Here is a 19,945-nt window from a genome sequence, read left to right on the forward strand (position 1 = left end):
TTATATGACCCTACTGTAATATCACACCATATTATATGACCCTACTGTAATATCACTCCATATTATATGACCCTACTGTAATATCACTCTATATAATAAGACCCTACTGTAATATCACTTTATATAATAAGACCCTACTGTAATATTACTCCATATTATATGACCCTACTGTAATATCACTCCATATAAGACCCTACTGTAATATCACTCCATATTATATGACCCTACTGTAATATCACTCCATATTATATGACCCTACTGTAATATCACTCCATATTATATGACCCTACTGTAATATCACTCCATATTATATGACCCTACTGTAATATCACCCCATATTATATGACCCTACTGTAATATCACTCCATATTATATGACCCTACTGTAATATCACTCTATATAATAAGACCCTACTGTAATATCACTCTATATAAGACCCTACTGTAATATCACTCCATATTATATGACCCTACTGTAATATCACTCCATATTATATGACCCTACTGTAATATCACCCCATATTATATGACCCTACTGTAATATCACTGCATATTATATGACCCTACTGTAATATCACCCCATATTATATGACCCTACTGTAATATCACTCCATATTATATGACCCTACTGTAATATCACTCCATATTATATGACCCTACTGTAATATCACACCATATTATATGACCCTACTGTAATATCACTCTATATAATAAGACCCTACTGTAATATCACTCTATATAATAAGACCCTACTGTAATATCACCCCATATTATATGACCCTACTTTAATATCACCCCATATTATATGACCCTACTGTAATATCACTCCATATTATATGACCCTACTGTAATATCACTCCATATAAGACCCTACTGTAATATCACTCCATATTATGTGACCCTACTGTAATATCACTCCATATTATATGACCCTACTGTAATATCACTCCATATTATATGACCCTACTGTAATATCACTCCATATTATATGACCCTACTGTAATATTACTCCATATTATATGACCCTACTGTAATATTACTCCATATTATATGACCCTACTGTAATATTACTCCATATTATGTGACCCTACTGTAATATCACTCCATATTATGTGACCCTACTGTAATATTACTCCATATTATGTGACCCTACTGTAATATCACTCCATATTATGTGACCCTACTGTAATATCACTCCATATTATATGACCCTACTGTAATATCAATCCATATTATATGACCCTACTGTAATATTACTCCATATTATATGACCCTACTGTAATATCACTCCATATTATATGACCCTACTGTAATATAACGCACTATTATATTACTCTACTGTAATATCACTTCGTGTTATATGACCCTATGGTAACATGACCCCACTGTATATAACCCCACCATATCATGACTGCATTGTAGTTTGACCCCACTGGTATAATATGCGGTGTGGCATATACTGGTATATATCCTATAGCTGGCGTCCGTCCCAGCACCACACCTATACCTGGTGAACGGCATAAACATGTCTGAGAGCCGCCATAAAATCTTCTCCTCCCTCCTGGGACCTGGAGCCAAAGCTCAACCCAAACAAATGACTGAATGATTGTGTCTATGCCAGGAATGAGGAAACGTCCTTTCAGGATGTACGGAAAGGATTTTCAGTTGTAGACATTTTTGCAACAATGATATAACAGTCTACTGACCCCTGACCTCTACTACACATAGTATATAACAGTCTACTGACCCCTGACCTCTACTATACATAGTATATAACAGTCTACTGACCCCTGACCTCTACTATACATAGTATATAAAAGCCTACTGACCCCTGACCTCTACTATACATAGTATATAACAGTCTACTGACCCCTGACCTCTACTATACATAGTATATAACAGTCTACTGACCCCCTGACCTCTACTATACATAGTATATAACAGTCTACTGTCCCCTGACCTCTACTATACATAGTATATAACAGTCTACTGACCCCTGACCTCTACTATACATAGTATATAACAGTCTACTTACCCCTGACCTCTACTATACATAGTATATAACAGTCTACTGACCCCTGACCACTACTATACATAGTATATAACAGTCTACTGACCCCTGACCTCTACTATACATAGTATATAACAGTCTACTGACCCCTGACCTCTACTATACATAGTATATAACAGTCTACTGACCCCCTGACCTCTACTATACATAGTATATAACAGTCTACTGAGCCCTGACCTCTACTATACATAGTATATAACAGTCTACTGACCCCCTGACCTCTACTATACATAGTATATAACAGTCTACTGACCCCCTGACCTCTACTATACATAGTATATAACAGTCTACTGACCCCTGACCTCTACTATACATAGTATATAACAGTCTACTGACCCCTGACCTCTACTATACATAGTATATAACAGTCTACTGACCCCTGACCTCTACTATACATAGTATATAACAGTCTACTGACCCCTGACCTCTACTATACATAGTATATAACAGTCTACTGACCCCTGACCTCTACTCTACATAGTATATAACAGTCTACTGACCCCTGACCTCTACTATACATAGTATATAACAGTCTACTGTCCCCTGACCTCTACTATACATAGTATATAACAGTCTACTGACCCCTGACCTCTACTATACATAGTATATAACAGTCTACTGACCCCTGACCTCTACTATACATAGTATATAACAGTCTACTGACCCCTGACCTCTACTATACATAGTATATAACAGTCTACTGTCCCCTGACCTCTACTATACATAGTATATAACAGTCTACTGTCCCCTGACCTCTACTATACATAGTATATAACAGTCTACTGACCCCTGACCTCTACTATACATAGTATATAACAGTCTACTGACCCCTGACCTCTACTCTACATAGTATATAACAGTCTACTGACCCCTGACCTCTACTCTACATAGTATATAACAGTCTACTGTCCCCTGACCTCTACTATACATAGTATATAACAGTCTACTGAGCCCTGACCTCTACTATACATAGTATATAACAGTCTACTGACCCCTAACCTCTACTATACATAGTATATAACAGTCTACTGACCCCTGACCTCTACTATACATAGTATATAACAGTCTACTGACCCCTGACCTCTACTATACATAGTATATAACAGTCTACTGACCCCTGACCTCTACTATACATAGTATATAACAGTCTACTGACCCCTGACCTCTACTATACATAGTATATAACAGTCTACTGACCCCCTGACCTCTACTATACATAGTATATAACAGTCTACTGACCCCCTGACCTCTACTATACATAGTATATAACAGTCTACTGACCCCTGACCTCTACTATACATAGTATATAACAGTCTACTGACCCCTGACCTCTACTATACATAGTATATAACAGTCTACTGACCCCTGACCTCTACTATACATAGTATATAACAGTCTACTGACCCCTGACCTCTACTATACATAGTATATAACAGTCTACTGACCCCTGACCTCTACTATACATAGTATATAACAGTCTACTGACCCCTGACCTCTACTATACATAGTATATAACAGTCTACTGACCCCTGACCTCTACTATACATAGTATATAACAGTCTACTGACCCCTGACCTCTACTATACATAGTATATAACAGTCTACTGACCCCTGACCTCTACTATACATAGTATATAACAGTCTACTGACCCCTGACCTCTACTATACATAGTATATAACAGTCTACTGACCCCTGACCTCTACTATACCCAGTATATAACAGTCTACTGACCCCTAACCTCTACTATACATAGTATATAACAGTCTACTGACCCCTGACCTCTACTATACATAGTATATAACAGTCTACTTACCCCCTGACCTCTACTATACATAATATATAACAGTCTACTGACCCCTGACCTCTACTATACATAGTATATAACAGTCTACTGACCCCTGACCTCTACTATACATAGTATATAACAGTCTACTGACCCCTGACCTCTACTATACATAGTATATAACAGTCTACTGACCCCTGACCTCTACTATACATAGTATATAACAGTCTACTTACCCCTGACCTCTACTATACATAGTATATAACAGTCTACTGACCCCTGACCTCTACTATACATAGTATATAACAGTCTACTTACCCCTGACCTCTACTATACATAGTATATAACAGTCTACTGACCACTACTATACATAGTATATAACAGTCTACTGACCCCTGACCTCTACTATACATAGTATATAACAGTCTACTGACCCCTGACCTCTACTATACATAGTATATAACAGCCTACTGAACCCTGACCTCTACTATACATGGTATATAACAGTCTACTGACCCCTGACCTCTACTATACATGGTATATAACATTCTACTGATCCCTGACCTCTACTATACATAGTATATAACAGTCTACTGACCCCTGACCTCTATTATACATAGTATATAACAGTCTACTGACCCGTGACCTCTACTATACATAGTATATAACAGTCTACTGACCCCTGACCTCTACTATAAATAGTATATAACAGTCTACTGACCCCTGACCTCTACTATACATAGTATATAACAGTCTACTGTCCCCTGACCTCTACTATACATAGTATATAACAGTCTACTGACCCCTGACCTCTACTATACATAGTATATAACAGTCTACTGACCCCTGACCTCTACTATACATAGTATATAACAGTCTACTTACCCCTGACCTCTACTATACATAGTATATAACAGTCTACTGACCCCTGACCTCTACTATACATAGTATATAACAGTCTACTTACCCCTGACCTCTACTATACATAGTATATAACAGTCTACTGACCACTACTATACATAGTATATAACAGTCTACTGATCCCTGACCTCTACTATACATAGTATATAACAGTCTACTGACCCCTGACCTCTACTATACATAGTATATAACAGCCTACTGAACCCTGACCTCTACTATACATAGTATATAACAGTCTACTGACCCCTGACCTCTACTATACATGGTATATAACATTCTACTGATCCCTGACCTCTATTATACATAGTATATAACAGTCTACTGACCCCTGACCTCTATTATACATAATATATAACAGTCTACTGACCCCTGACCTCTACTATACATAGTATATAACAGTCTACTGACCCCTGACCTCTACTATACATAGTATATAACAGTCTACTGACCCCCTGACCTCTACTATACATAGTATATAACAGTCTACTGATCCCTGACCTCTACTATGCATAGTATATAACAGTCTACTGACCCCCTGACCTCTACTATACATAGTATATAACAGTCTACTGACCCCTGACCTCTACTATACATAGTATATAACAGTCTACTGACCCCTGACCTCTACTATACATAGTATATAACAGTCTACTGACCCCTGACCTCTACTATACATAGTATATAACAGTCTACTGACCCCTGACCTCTACTCTACATAGTATATAACAGTCTACTGACCCCTGACCTCTACTATACATAGTATATAACAGTCTACTGTCCCCTGACCTCTACTATACATAGTATATAACAGTCTACTGACCCCTGACCTCTACTATACATGGTATATAACAGTCTACTGACCCCTGACCTCTACTATACATAGTATATAACAGTCTACTGAGCCCTGACCTCTACTATACCCAGTATATAACAGTCTACTGACCCCTAACCTCTACTATACATAGTATATAACAGTCTACTGACCCCTGACCTCTACTATACATAGTATATAACAGTCTACTGACCCCTGACCTCTACTATACATAGTATATAACAGTCTACTGACCCCTGACCTCTACTATACATAGTATATAACAGTCTACTGACCCCTGACCTCTACTATACATAGTATATAACAGTCTACTGACCCCCTGACCTCTACTATACATAGTATATAACAGTCTACTGACCCCCTGACCTCTACTATACATAGTATATAACAGTCTACTGACCCCTGACCTCTACTATACATAGTATATAACAGTCTACTGACCCCTGACCTCTACTATACATAGTATATAACAGTCTACTGACCCCTGACCTCTACTATACATAGTATATAACAGTCTACTGACCCCTGACCTCTACTATACATAGTATATAACAGTCTACTGACCCCTGACCTCTACTATACATAGTATATAACAGTCTACTGACCCCTGACCTCTACTATACATAGTATATAACAGTCTACTGACCCCTGACCTCTACTATACATAGTATATAACAGTCTACTGACCCCTGACCTCTACTATACATAGTATATAACAGTCTACTGACCCCTGACCTCTACTATACATAGTATATAACAGTCTACTGACCCCTGACCTCTACTATACATAGTATATAACAGTCTACTGACCCCTGACCTCTACTATACCCAGTATATAACAGTCTACTGACCCCTAACCTCTACTATACATAGTATATAACAGTCTACTGACCCCTGACCTCTACTATACATAGTATATAACAGTCTACTTACCCCCTGACCTCTACTATACATAATATATAACAGTCTACTGACCCCTGACCTCTACTATACATAGTATATAACAGTCTACTGACCCCTGACCTCTACTATACATAGTATATAACAGTCTACTGACCCCTGACCTCTACTATACATAGTATATAACAGTCTACTGACCCCTGACCTCTACTATACATAGTATATAACAGTCTACTTACCCCTGACCTCTACTATACATAGTATATAACAGTCTACTGACCCCTGACCTCTACTATACATAGTATATAACAGTCTACTTACCCCTGACCTCTACTATACATAGTATATAACAGTCTACTTACCCCTGACCTCTACTATACATAGTATATAACAGTCTACTTACCCCTGACCTCTACTATACATAGTATATAACAGTCTACTGACCCCTGACCTCTACTATACATAGTATATAACAGTCTACTGTCCCCTGACCTCTACTATACATAGTATATAACAGTCTACTGACCCCTGACCTCTACTATACATAGTATATAACAGTCTACTTACCCCTGACCTCTACTATACATAGTATATAACAGTCTACTGACCACTACTATACATAGTATATAACAGTCTACTGACCCCTGACCTCTACTATACATAGTATATAACAGTCTACTGACCCCTGACCTCTACTATACATAGTATATAACAGTCTACTGACCCCTGACCTCTACTATACATAGTATATAACAGTCTACTGACCCCTGACCTCTACTATACATAGTATATAACAGTCTACTGACCCCTGACCTCTACTATACATAGTATATAACAGTCTACTGTCCCCTGACCTCTACTATACATAGTATATAACAGTCTACTTACCCCTGACCTCTACTATACATAGTATATAACAGTCTACTGACCACTACTATACATAGTATATAACAGTCTACTGACCCCTGACCTCTACTATACATAGTATATAACAGTCTACTGACCCCTGACCTCTACTATACATAGTATATAACAGTCTACTGACCCCTGACCTCTACTATACATAGTATATAACAGTCTACTGACCCCTGACCTCTACTATACATAGTATATAACAGTCTACTGACCCCTGACCTCTACTATACATAGTATATAACAGTCTACTGACCCCTGACCTCTACTATACATAGTATATAACAGTCTACTTACCCCTGACCTCTACTATACATAGTATATAACAGTCTACTGACCCCTGACCTCTACTATACATAGTATATAACAGTCTACTTACCCCTGACCACTACTATACATAGTATATAACAGTCTACTGACCCCTGACCTCTACTATACATAGTATATAACAGTCTACTGACCCCTGACCTCTACTATACATAGTATATAACAGCCTACTGAACCCTGACCTCTACTATACATAGTATATAACAGTCTACTGACCCCTGACCTCTACTATACATGGTATATAACATTCTACTGATCCCTGACCTCTACTATACATAGTATATAACAGTCTACTGACCCCTGACCTCTACTATACATAGTATATAACAGTCTACTGACCCCTGACCTCTACTATACATAGTATATAACAGTCTACTGATCCCTGACCTCTACTATGCATAGTATATAACAGTCTACTGACCCCTGACCTCTACTATACATAGTATATAACAGTCTACTGACCCCTGACCTCTACTATACATAGTATATAACAATATAACAGTCTACTGACCCCTGACCTCTACTATACATAGTATATAACAGTCTACTGACCCCTGACCTCTACTATACATAGTATATAACAGTCTACTGACCCCTGACCTCTACTATACATAGTATATAACAGCCTACTGAACCCTGACCTCTACTATACATAGTATATAACAGTCTACTGACCCCTGACCTCTACTATACATAGTATATAACAGTCTACTGACCCCTGACCTCTACTATACATAGTATATAACAGTCTACTGACCCCTGACCTCTACTATACATAGTATATAACAGTCTACTGACCCCTGACCTCTACAATAATACATATAGGGATTGTAGGATCTTTCCATTCAGTGTCATACAACATTACCAATTATTACTTTAAAACAATGAAAGGTCCTACCTGCTGACTGGTGATAATGTGACAAATCTGAGCGTCAGTAGAGAAACTAGAGAGAAAGAAGAAGAAGACAGGAAATTTAGTAATAACCATTGTAAGGAAATGTGTCACCCCAACCAGATGATGTAACCCCAAATCTATCTATCTATCTATCTATCTATCTCATATCTATCTATCTATCTCATATCTATCTATCTATATCATATCTATCTATCTATATCTGTCTATCTATCTATCTCATATCTATCTATCTATCTATCTCATATCTATCTATCTCATATCTATCTATCTATCTCATATCTATCTATCTCATATCTATCTATCTATCTATCTATCTATCTCATATCTATCTATCTATCTATCTATCTCATATCTATCTATCTATCTATCTATCTATCTCACATCTATCTATCTATCTATCTCATATCTATCTATCTCATATCTATCTATATCATATCTATCTATATCATATCTATCTATCTATCTATCTATCTATCTATCTCATATCTATCTATCTATCTATCTCATATCTATCTATCTATATCTATCTCATATCTATCTATCTATCTATCTATATCTGTCTATCTATCTCATATCTATCTATCTATCTTTCTATCTCATATCTATCTATCTCATATCTATCTATATCATATCTATCTATCTCATATCTATCTATCTATCTATCTATCTCTATCTCATATCTATCTATCTATATCTGTCTATCTTTCTATCTCATATCAATCTATCTATCTCATATCTATCTATCTATCTCATATCTATCTATCTATCTATCTATCTATCTCATATCTATCTACCTCATATCTATCTCATATCTATCTATCTCATATCTATCTATCTATCTCATATCTATCTATCTAACTCCAATCTATATCTAATTTTCATTTGTCCTAAACAAAACAAATTGATCTTTCCGTATATGATGTAGAGAAAAGTAATAACATTTCTGTCTCCAGGTTGTTGGTCTCAGGCTGTTCCTCTTTAGCTCTGCTATACAGTGTAGGGTTGGGGTTGTACAGTATAGAAGAAAAGGATTTGTCATGCAGGAGCCCGGGGGAGCTGGGTGTGCATGCAGGGCTGCATTTATCATTAGGCCCCTGTGGGCCTGTACCTAGGGCAGCAGTGCTGAGTTAAGTGAGAAAAAAATCTGCATTTGTTTGTGTCTTTCTGTGTCTAATAGTAAAATCGGTGAATCTGCAACGAACTCCACAGGTAACAAGAGTTTTTATGTGGATTTGTGACAGATCTGCATGAAAAAAATGTCCATGCGCTTGGAATGACGATGGGGTATTCAGTCCAAGTGCCTGGGGCAGAGCGAGCTGTGAACATGACCCTGCATGTGCCAAACAGACGGAGCCGCAACCTCTCAGATCCCGTTCTGCAGCCGACCTTCTCCTCACACTTCCACAATGTGATAACCGCACAGGAGGAGGGAAGTGACCTACAATATCAACAGGAACCGGTCTGAGCCTCAGTCACACCAACAAGATGGACCCCAGAGCATGCTGAGACTTGTAGTGCCAGAAAAATGCAGACTGCACCACCCTACACATACAAGACAGTTGGTGGCATTCCATTTAAAGGGACAATTACCTATCATATTCACCTGTCCTACAGTCACCTCTCCTCTCCTGACATGGCTGATAACAGAGAACAATAGATATATTCACCTGTCCTACAGTCACCTCTCCCCTCCTGACATGGCTGATAACAGAGAACAATAGATATATTCACCTGTCCTACAGTCACCTCTCCCCTCCTGACATGGCTGATAACAGAGAACAATAGATATATTCACCTGTCCTACAGTCACCTCTCCCCTCCTGACATGGCTGATAACAGAGAGCAATAGATTATATTCACCTGTCCTACAGTCACCTCTCCTCTCCTGACATGGCTGATAACAGAGAACAATAGATATATTCACCTGTCCTACAGTCACCGCTCCTCTCCTGACATGGCTGATAACAGAGAACAATAGATTATATTCACCTGTCCTACAGTCACCTCTCCTCTCCTGACATGGCTGATAACAGAGAACAATAGATATATTCACCTGTCCTACAGTCACCGCTCCTCTCCTGACATGGCTGATAACAGAGAACAATAGATTATATTCACCTGTCCTACAGTCACCTCTCCCCTCCTGACATGGCTGATAACAGAGAACAATAGATATATTCTCCTGTCCTACAGTCACCTCTCCCCTCCTGACATGGCTGATAACAGAGAACAATAGATATATTCTCCTGTCCTACAGTCACCTCTCCCCTCCTGACATGACTGATAACAGAGAACAATAGATATATTCACCTGTCCTACAGTCACCTCTCCCCTCCTGACATGGCTGATAACAGAGAACAATAGATTGTATTCACCTGTCCTACAGTCACCTCTCCCCTCCTGACATGGCTGATAACAGAGAACAATAGATATATTCACCTGTCCTACAGTCTCCTCTCCCCTCCTGACATGGCTGATAACAGAGAACAATAGATTGTATTCACCTGTCCTACAGTCATCTCTCCCCTCCAGACATGGCTGATAACAGAGAACAATAGATTATTTTCACCTGTCCTACAGTCACCTCTCCCCTCCTGATATGGCTGATAACAGAGAACAATAGATTATATTCACCTGTCCTACAGTCACCTCTCCCCTCCTGACATGGCTGATAACAGAGAACAATAGGTATATTCACCTGTCCTACAGTCACCTCTCCCCTCCTGACATGGCTGATAACAGAGAACAATAGATATATTCACCTGTCCTACAGTCACCTCTCCCCTCCTGACATGGCTGATAACAGAGAGCAATAGATTATATTCACCTGTCCTACAGTCACCGCTCCTCTCCTGACATGGCTGATAACAGAGAACAATAGATTATATTCACCTGTCCTACAGTCACCTCTCCCCTCCTGACATGGCTGATAACAGAGAACAATAGATATATTCTCCTGTCCTACAGTCACCTCTCCCCTCCTGACATGGCTGATAACAGAGAACAATAGATTGTATTCACCTGTCCTACAGTCATCTCTCCCCTCCAGACATGGCTGATAACAGAGAACAATAGATTATTTTCACCTGCCCTACAGTCACCTCTCCCCTCCTGACATGGCTGATAACAGAGAACAATAGATTATATTCACCTGTCCTACAGTCACCTCTCCCCTCCTGACATGGCTGATAACAGAGAACAATAGATTATATTCACCTGTCCTACAGTCACCTCTCCTCTCCTGACATGGCTGATAACAGAGAACAATAGATATATTCATCTGTCCTACAGTCACCTCTCCCCTCCTTACATGGCTGATAACAGAGAACAATAGATTATATTCACCTGTCCTACAGTCACCTCTCCTCTCCTGACATGGCTGATAACCGAGAACAATAGATTGTATTCACCTGTCCTACAGTCACCTCTCCCCTCCTGATATGGCTGATAACAGAGAACAATAGATTATATTCACCTGTCCTACAGTCACCTCTCCCCTCCTGACATGGCTGATAACAGAGAACAATAGATTGTATTCACCTGTCCTACAGTCACCTCTCTCCTCCTGACATGGCTGATAACAGAGAGCAATAGATTATATTCACCTGTCCTACAGTCACCTCTCCTCTCCTGACATGGCTGATAACAGAGAACAATAGATATATTCACCTGTCCTACAGTCACCTCTCCCCTCCTGACATGGCTGATAACAGAGAACAATAGATATATTCACCTGTCCTACAGTCACCTCTCCCCTCCTGACATGACTGATAACAGAGAACAATAGATTGTATTCACCTGTCCTACAGTCACCTCTCCTCTCCTGACATGGCTGATAACAGAGAACAATAGATTATATTCACCTGTCCTACAGTCACCTCTCCTCTCCTGACATGGCTGATAACAGAGAACAATAGATATATTCACCTGTCCTACAGTCACCTCTCCCCTCCTGACATGGCTGATAACAGAGAACAATAGATTATATTCACCTGTCCTACAGTCACCTCTCCTCTCCTGACATGGCTGATAACAGAGAACAATAGATATATTCATCTGTCCTACAGTCACCTCTCCCCTCCTTACATGGCTGATAACAGAGAACAATAGATTATATTCACCTGTCCTACAGTCACCTCTCCTCTCCTGACATGGCTGATAACCGAGAACAATAGATTGTATTCACCTGTCCTACAGTCACCTCTCCCCTCCTGATATGGCTGATAACAGAGAACAATAGATTATATTCACCTGTCCTACAGTCACCTCTCCCCTCCTGACATGGCTGATAACAGAGAACAATAGATTGTATTCACCTGTCCTACAGTCACCTCTCTCCTCCTGACATGGCTGATAACAGAGAGCAATAGATTATATTCACCTGTCCTACAGTCACCTCTCCTCTCCTGACATGGCTGATAACAGAGAACAATAGATATATTCACCTGTCCTACAGTCACCTCTCCCCTCCTGACATGGCTGATAACAGAGAACAATAGATATATTCACCTGTCCTACAGTCACCTCTCCCCTCCTGACATGACTGATAACAGAGAACAATAGATTGTATTCACCTGTCCTACAGTCACCTCTCCTCTCCTGACATGGCTGATAACAGAGAACAATAGATTATATTCACCTGTCCTACAGTCACCTCTCCTCTCCTGACATGGCTGATAACAGAGAACAATAGATATATTCACCTGTCCTACAGTCACCTCTCCCCTCCTGACATGGCTGATAACAGAGAATAATAGATTATATTCACCTGTCCTACAGTCACCTCTCCCCTCCTGACATGGCTGATAACAGAGAACAATAGATATATTCACCTGTCCTACAGTCACCTCTCCCCTCCTGACATGGCTGATAACAGAGAACAATAGATTATATTCACCTGTCCTACAGTCACCTCTCTAATCCTGACATGGCTGATAACAGAGAACAATAGATATATTCACCTGTCCTACAGTCACCTCTCCTCTCCTGACATGGCTGATAACAGAGAACAATAGATTATATTCACCTGTCCTACAGTCACCTCCCCCCTCCTGACATGGCTGATAACAGAGAACAATAGATTATATTCACCTGTCCTACAGTCACCTCTCCTCTCCTGACATGGCTGATAACAGAGAACAATAGATATATTCACCTGTCCTACAGTCACCTCTCCCCTCCTGACATGGCTGATAACAGAGAATAATAGATTATATTCACCTGTCCTACAGTCACCTCTCCCCTCCTGACATGGCTGATAACAGAGAACAATAGATATATTCACCTGTCCTACAGTCACCTCTCCTCTCCTGACATGGCTGATAACATAGAACAATAGATTATATTCACCTGTCCTACAGTCACCTGTCCCCTCCTGACATGGCTGATAACAGAGAACAATAGATTATATTCACCTGTCCTACAGTCACCTCTCCTCTCCTGACATGGCTGATAACATAGAACAATAGATATATTCACCTGTCCTACAGTCACCTCTCCTCTCCTGACATGGCTGATAACATAGAACAATAGATATATTCACCTGTCCTACAGTCACCTGTCCCCTCCTGACATGGCTGATAACAGAGAACAATAGATTATATTCACCTGTCCTACAGTCACCTCTCTAATCCTGACATGGCTGATAACAGAGAACAATAGATATATTCACCTGTCCTACAGTCACCTCTCCTCTCCTGACATGGCTGATAACAGAGAACAATAGATTATATTCACCTGTCCTACAGTCACCTCCCCCCTCCTGACATGGCTGATAACAGAGAACAATAGATTATATTCACCTGTCCTACAGTCGTCTCCTCTTTATCTTCATGTGGCTGAGGACAGAGAACAATCATACATTTAGTTTATCCCACACTGAATATGAGGCCTGAAGGTGAATTCCAGGATTTTGCGAGTTAACCAGCAGAATTTTTTATATTTTTTTATAGGTTTTGGGAAACTGGGGTATGGGCCACTTTTAAATTTATGTGTAATATATAGTTTAGGATTAACTGTAGAACTTTTTTTTATTTTTTTAAATATATATTATTGGAGAATTGGAAATAGTTATTGGTCAGATACCCCCGTTTCCCTTTATCTAAAAAGAAGGTTTGTACTGCCTGTGGAGGAATTGGGTGGGGGGGACGGGGGGGGGGGGGACGGGGACGGGGGGACGGTGAGGAAAAGAATAACTTAAATAAGGATTCGTTGAATGTTTACCTTTTTTATGATTATGTATAAAATAAATTAATAATAAACATTTAAAAAAAATAAATAAATAAATAACCATCAGAATCCAGCTGCGGAATTACACCTTTATCTCCTGATCATAAGGGGAGGAGTTTGTGCTTGCAGGATGCTGGGGGTTATACTTTGCTTGTTCTGCAGGGAGTATGACCCCCAATCTCTGACACTAGAACAAACACAATTTCTCTAGTTTTTATAGGATACATTGTGGCATTAGGACAGTGTTCCCCAATCATCTGCTCTTCATCTGTTGCCTTGGCCTGTAAGGGCATGATGGGAGTTGTAGTTTTTGCAGTAGCGCAACAGGTTGGGGAACACTGCAATGGAAAAAAAACAATACCTGACCCCGCCCACCCACTGATGACGTCACAGTATACAGGATGTATATAACTCACCTCATACCTCACTCCTGCACTGTATATTAGCAGCTCCTCTCCTCCCTCTGATGTTTCTTCCTATAGATACAATGTAACCTAAATATATATATATATATAATACAATGTAACCTAAATATATTTATACATATAATGATACAATGTAACCTAAATATATTTATACATATAATGATACAATGTAACCTAAATATATTTATACATATAATGATACAATGTAACCTAAATATATTTATAAATATAATGATACAATGTAACCTAAATATATATATATATATAATACAATGTAACCTAAATATATTTATACATATAATGATACAATGTAACCTAAATATATTTATACATATAATGATACAATGTAACCTAAATATAATTATAAATATAATGATACAATGTAACCTAAATATATTTATAAATATAATGATACAATGTAACCTAAATATATTTATAAATATAATGATACAATGTAACCTAAATATATGTACAAATTCAATAGATACAATGTAACTTCCAGACAGATATGTAAATATTTACAAATACAACGTGACCACCATTCACACTGCAGTTCAGGATCAGGCCCCGCACCCTACACCCGCCCCGCACCCTACACCCGCCCCGCACCACTCACCGAGCACCCGCCCCGCCCCCTACAGGACTTTACCCGGCTGCGCCCGGCCCCGCACCTTACAGCGCTCACCGGCACCCTACACCCGGCTGCACTCACCTCGTACCTTACAGCGCTCACCGGCACCCTACACCCGGCTGCACTCACCTCGTACCTTACAGCGCTCACCGGCACCCTAAACCCGGCTGCACTCACCCGGCACCCTACTGCACTCACCCGGCACCCTACACCCGGCTGCACTCACCTCGCACCCTACTGCACTCACCCGGCACCCTACACCCGGCTGCACTCACCTCGCACCCTACTGCACTCACCCGGCACCCTACACCCGGCTGCACTCACCTCGTACCTTACAGCGCTCACCGGCACCCTACACCCGTCTGCGCCCGCCCCGCACCCTCCGCCTCCTCCCCGTAGGAATTGGAAGTGAGAGCCGGGCGTGACCCTGTCAGTGCCAGAAGCTTCTCTGCCCATAGACAATGAGGGGCCCCTGGGGGCCACTGTAAAATTATATTGAGTGTCGCCTTGTCAAATGGGTCCAGAACATCAGGTATAAGTATAGGGGCCCTGTACATGTTCTGTATGGAGAAGGGGACCCCAAAATCATCTCCTATAGAGGACCCTAAGGGGGAGTCAATCTGCTGGTACTTGTAGTGCTTTGTGATCTCACCATCCCAGGGGTAAAGGGGCAACAAGACCCTCAGCATTACTGAGAGTCCACTGTCTAGGGCAGAGGTCACACTGGGCTGTGTCCCTTCTTGCCATGGGCCCTAAATCTATCAGCTGCTGCTTCTATAGGTTGTACTTAAATAAATTGTCTAGAATTTTGGAAACAACGTGGCTGATCTCCCCCCCCCCCCCCAAGCAGGTTGTGTCCACAGGTTGTGTGGGGTATTGCAGATGGGCCCCCCTTTACTTCAGTACAACAGAGCTGCAATACCAGACACAACCCATAGACAGTAAGGGGGCGCTGGTTCTGAAAGAAACCAGACAAGTGTTTGTAATTCTGCTCAAGGTTATCTGGGTGCAGTCGCACAAGGGCCCCTCTGCCACACTAGAGGGACAACAGTTTTGGGACAAGCGAGAGTTGTAGGGGCCCTTGTGTGGATATAGGGTCTTGCACTGATACAGTGACCCAGCTTTCCACACACTCTGAATGGCACATACTGCATCTGCATTGGGAACTGTGCGTCAGTCTTTACTGCACTTGTGGGATTTCATCCATAATCAAAAAAGCATTGGATAAGCTGTAAGGACATGTCCATAGTGCAGTGTTTCCAAACCAGGGTGCCTCCAGCTGTTGCAAAACTACAACTCCCAGCATGCCCGGACAGCCAACGGCTGTCCGGGCATGCTGGGAGTTGTAGTTTTGCAACAGCTAGAAGCACCCTGGTTGGGAAACACAATAGTAGGATAAGACAATGAGTTCTGTAAACTGCCAGAATAAAGACGTCGTCTATATATCTATGCTGGGAGTTGTAGTTTTGCAACAGCTGGAGGCACAATGGTTGGGAAACACTATAGTAGGATAAGACAATGAGTTCTGTAAACTGCCAGAATAAAGACGTCGTCTATATATCTATGCTGGGAGTTGTAGTTTTGCAACAGCTGGAGGCACAATGGTTGGGAAACACTATAGTAGGATAAGACAATGAGTTCTGTAAACTGCCAGAATAAAGACGTCGTCTATATATCTATGCTGGGAGTTGTAGTTTTGCAACAGCTGGAGGCACAATGGTTGGGAAACACTATAGTAGGGTAAGACAATGAGTTTTGTAAACTGCCTGAATAAAGACGTCGTCTATATATCTATGCTGGGAGTTGTAGTTTTGCAACAGCTGGAGGCACAATGGTTGGAAAACACAATAGTAGGATAAGACAATGAGTTTTGTAAACTGCCAGAATAAAGACGTCGTCTATATATCTATGCTGGGAGTTGAAGTTTTGCAACAGCTGGAGGCACAACGGTTGGGAAACACTGCCTTGGTGTGTCAAGTTATATGTGAGTTAGGTGGCACACGGTGTGTGCGATCTATCCCCAGTGCCATACTGTGCCCTCAGCGCCATACTGTGCCCCCTCCCCCCCGCCACCCAGATTATATTGAGCCGTTCACACAAATAGCAGCGAGAGCTCAGAGCTGTCATCCAGAATTAGATTCCCCGAGGCTCAGACGGCGACAAACACACAAAAGGGCGCCTGTCCCGGACAAAGCCCCTCTGTCCTCCCACTCGTTACACAGCGCCCCCCCCCCCAAAAAAAATAAAAAAAATTATCATTGTTTACTAAATAATAACACCATAAAATAAACCGTATGGGAAGCAGCCAATAGTAACCCTCATAGGTGCGACAATTAACAATGACACATGGGCATAAAATGGTTAAATGGGTACTCCGGTGGAAAACGTATTATTTTTTTTAAATCAACTGGTGCCAGAAAGTTAAACAGATTTGTAAATGACTTCTATTAAAAAAAATCTTAATCCTTCCAGTACTTTTTAGGGGCTGTATACTACAGAGGAAATGCTTTTCTTTTTTGTATTTCTCTTCTGTGGTCGACCGCCGTGCTCTCTGCTGACCTCTGCTGTCCATTTTAGGAACTGTCCTGAGCAGCATATGTTTGCTATGGGGATTTTCTCCTGCTCTGGACAGTTCCTAAAATGGACAGCAGAGAGCACTGTGGTCGTGACAGAAGAGAAATCCAAAAAGAAAAGCATTTCCTCTGTAGTATACAGCCCCTAAAAAGAACTGAAAGGATTAAAGGGGTACTCCGGTGAAATTTATTTTTATTTTTATTTTTTAAATCAACTGGGGCCAGAAAGTTAAACAGATTTGTAAATTACTTCTATTAAAAAATCTTAATCCTTCCAGTACTTATTAGCCACTGAATACCACGGAGGAAATGGTTTTCTTTTTGGAACACAGAGCTCTCTGCTGACATCATGAACACAGTGCTCTCTGCTGACACCTCTGTCCATTTTAAGAACTGTCCAGAGTAGTAGAAAATCCCCATAGCAAACATATGCTGCTCTGGACAGTTCCTAAAAGGACAGAGATCAGCAGAGAGCACTGTGGTCATGATGTCAGCAGAGAGATCTGTGTTCCAAAAAGAAAATAATTTCCTCTGTAGGATTCAGCAGCTAATAAGTACTGGAAGGATTAAGATTTTTTTTATAGAAGTAATTTAAAAATCTGTTTTAACTTTCTGGCACCAGTTTATTTAAAAAAAATAAAAGTTTTCCACCGGAGTACCCCTTTAACCTCTTAAGGACCCATGACGTATGCATACGTCATGAGTCCCGGTCCTGCGATATAACGCGGGGTCACACAGTGACCCCGCATCATATCGCGGCGGGCCCGGCGTCATAGTGAAGCCGGGACCCGCCTCTAATAGCGCGCGGCACTGATCGCTGTGCCGCGCGCTATTAACCCTTTAGCCGCACGCTCAAAGCTGAGCCGCGCGGCTAAAAACGAAAGTAAAAGTGCCCGGCTAGCTCAGGGAGCTGTTCGGGATCGCCGCGGTATAATCATCCCGATCAGCTGTAGCACAGGAGGAGGTCTCTTACCTTCCTTCCTGCTGTCCGATCGCCGAATGAATGCTTCAGGTCTGAGATCCAGGCCTGAGCATTCAATCGCCGAAAACACTGATTGATCCATTCCTATGGAGAGGGAACAATCAGTTATAGCCCCTCCCCCCCCTATAGGAGCTATAATATGGCATAAGAAAAGTGTAAAAAAATCATTAACCCTTTCAATTATCCCTTCCCCTAATAAAAGTTTGAATCACCCGGCATTTCCAGAAATAAAAAAAAACATTATGTAAATAAAAATAAAAATAAACATATGTGGTATCGCCGCGTGCGGAAATGTCCGATTTAAGAAAATATACCACTTTTTAAACCGCTCGTTCAATGGCGTACGCGCCCAAAAATTCCAAAGTCCAAAATAGCGCATTTTTGATCACTTTTTATACCACAAAAAAGTGAATAAAAAGTGATCAATAAGTCTGATCAGAACAA

General features: G+C 40.7%; 1 protein-coding gene across 8 annotated transcripts in view; it reads right to left on the minus strand.

Moving 5' to 3' along the window:
* The window catches only part of ALS2CL (ALS2 C-terminal like), a gene marked incomplete at its 3' end in the record, with an annotated part of 91,942 nt that overhangs the window by 61,293 nt on the left and 10,704 nt on the right, over positions 1–19,945 (minus strand). For 2 of the 8 annotated variants that reach the window (XM_056518711.1, XM_056518717.1), the window contains 3 exon segments: positions 8,645–8,690; positions 14,464–14,499; positions 15,307–15,366. 8 annotated transcript variants of the gene reach the window in all.

The sequence above is a fragment of the Hyla sarda genome, chromosome 5 (assembly GCF_029499605.1).
Source record: "Hyla sarda isolate aHylSar1 chromosome 5, aHylSar1.hap1, whole genome shotgun sequence".
NCBI classification, from domain to species: domain Eukaryota; kingdom Metazoa; phylum Chordata; class Amphibia; order Anura; family Hylidae; genus Hyla; species Hyla sarda.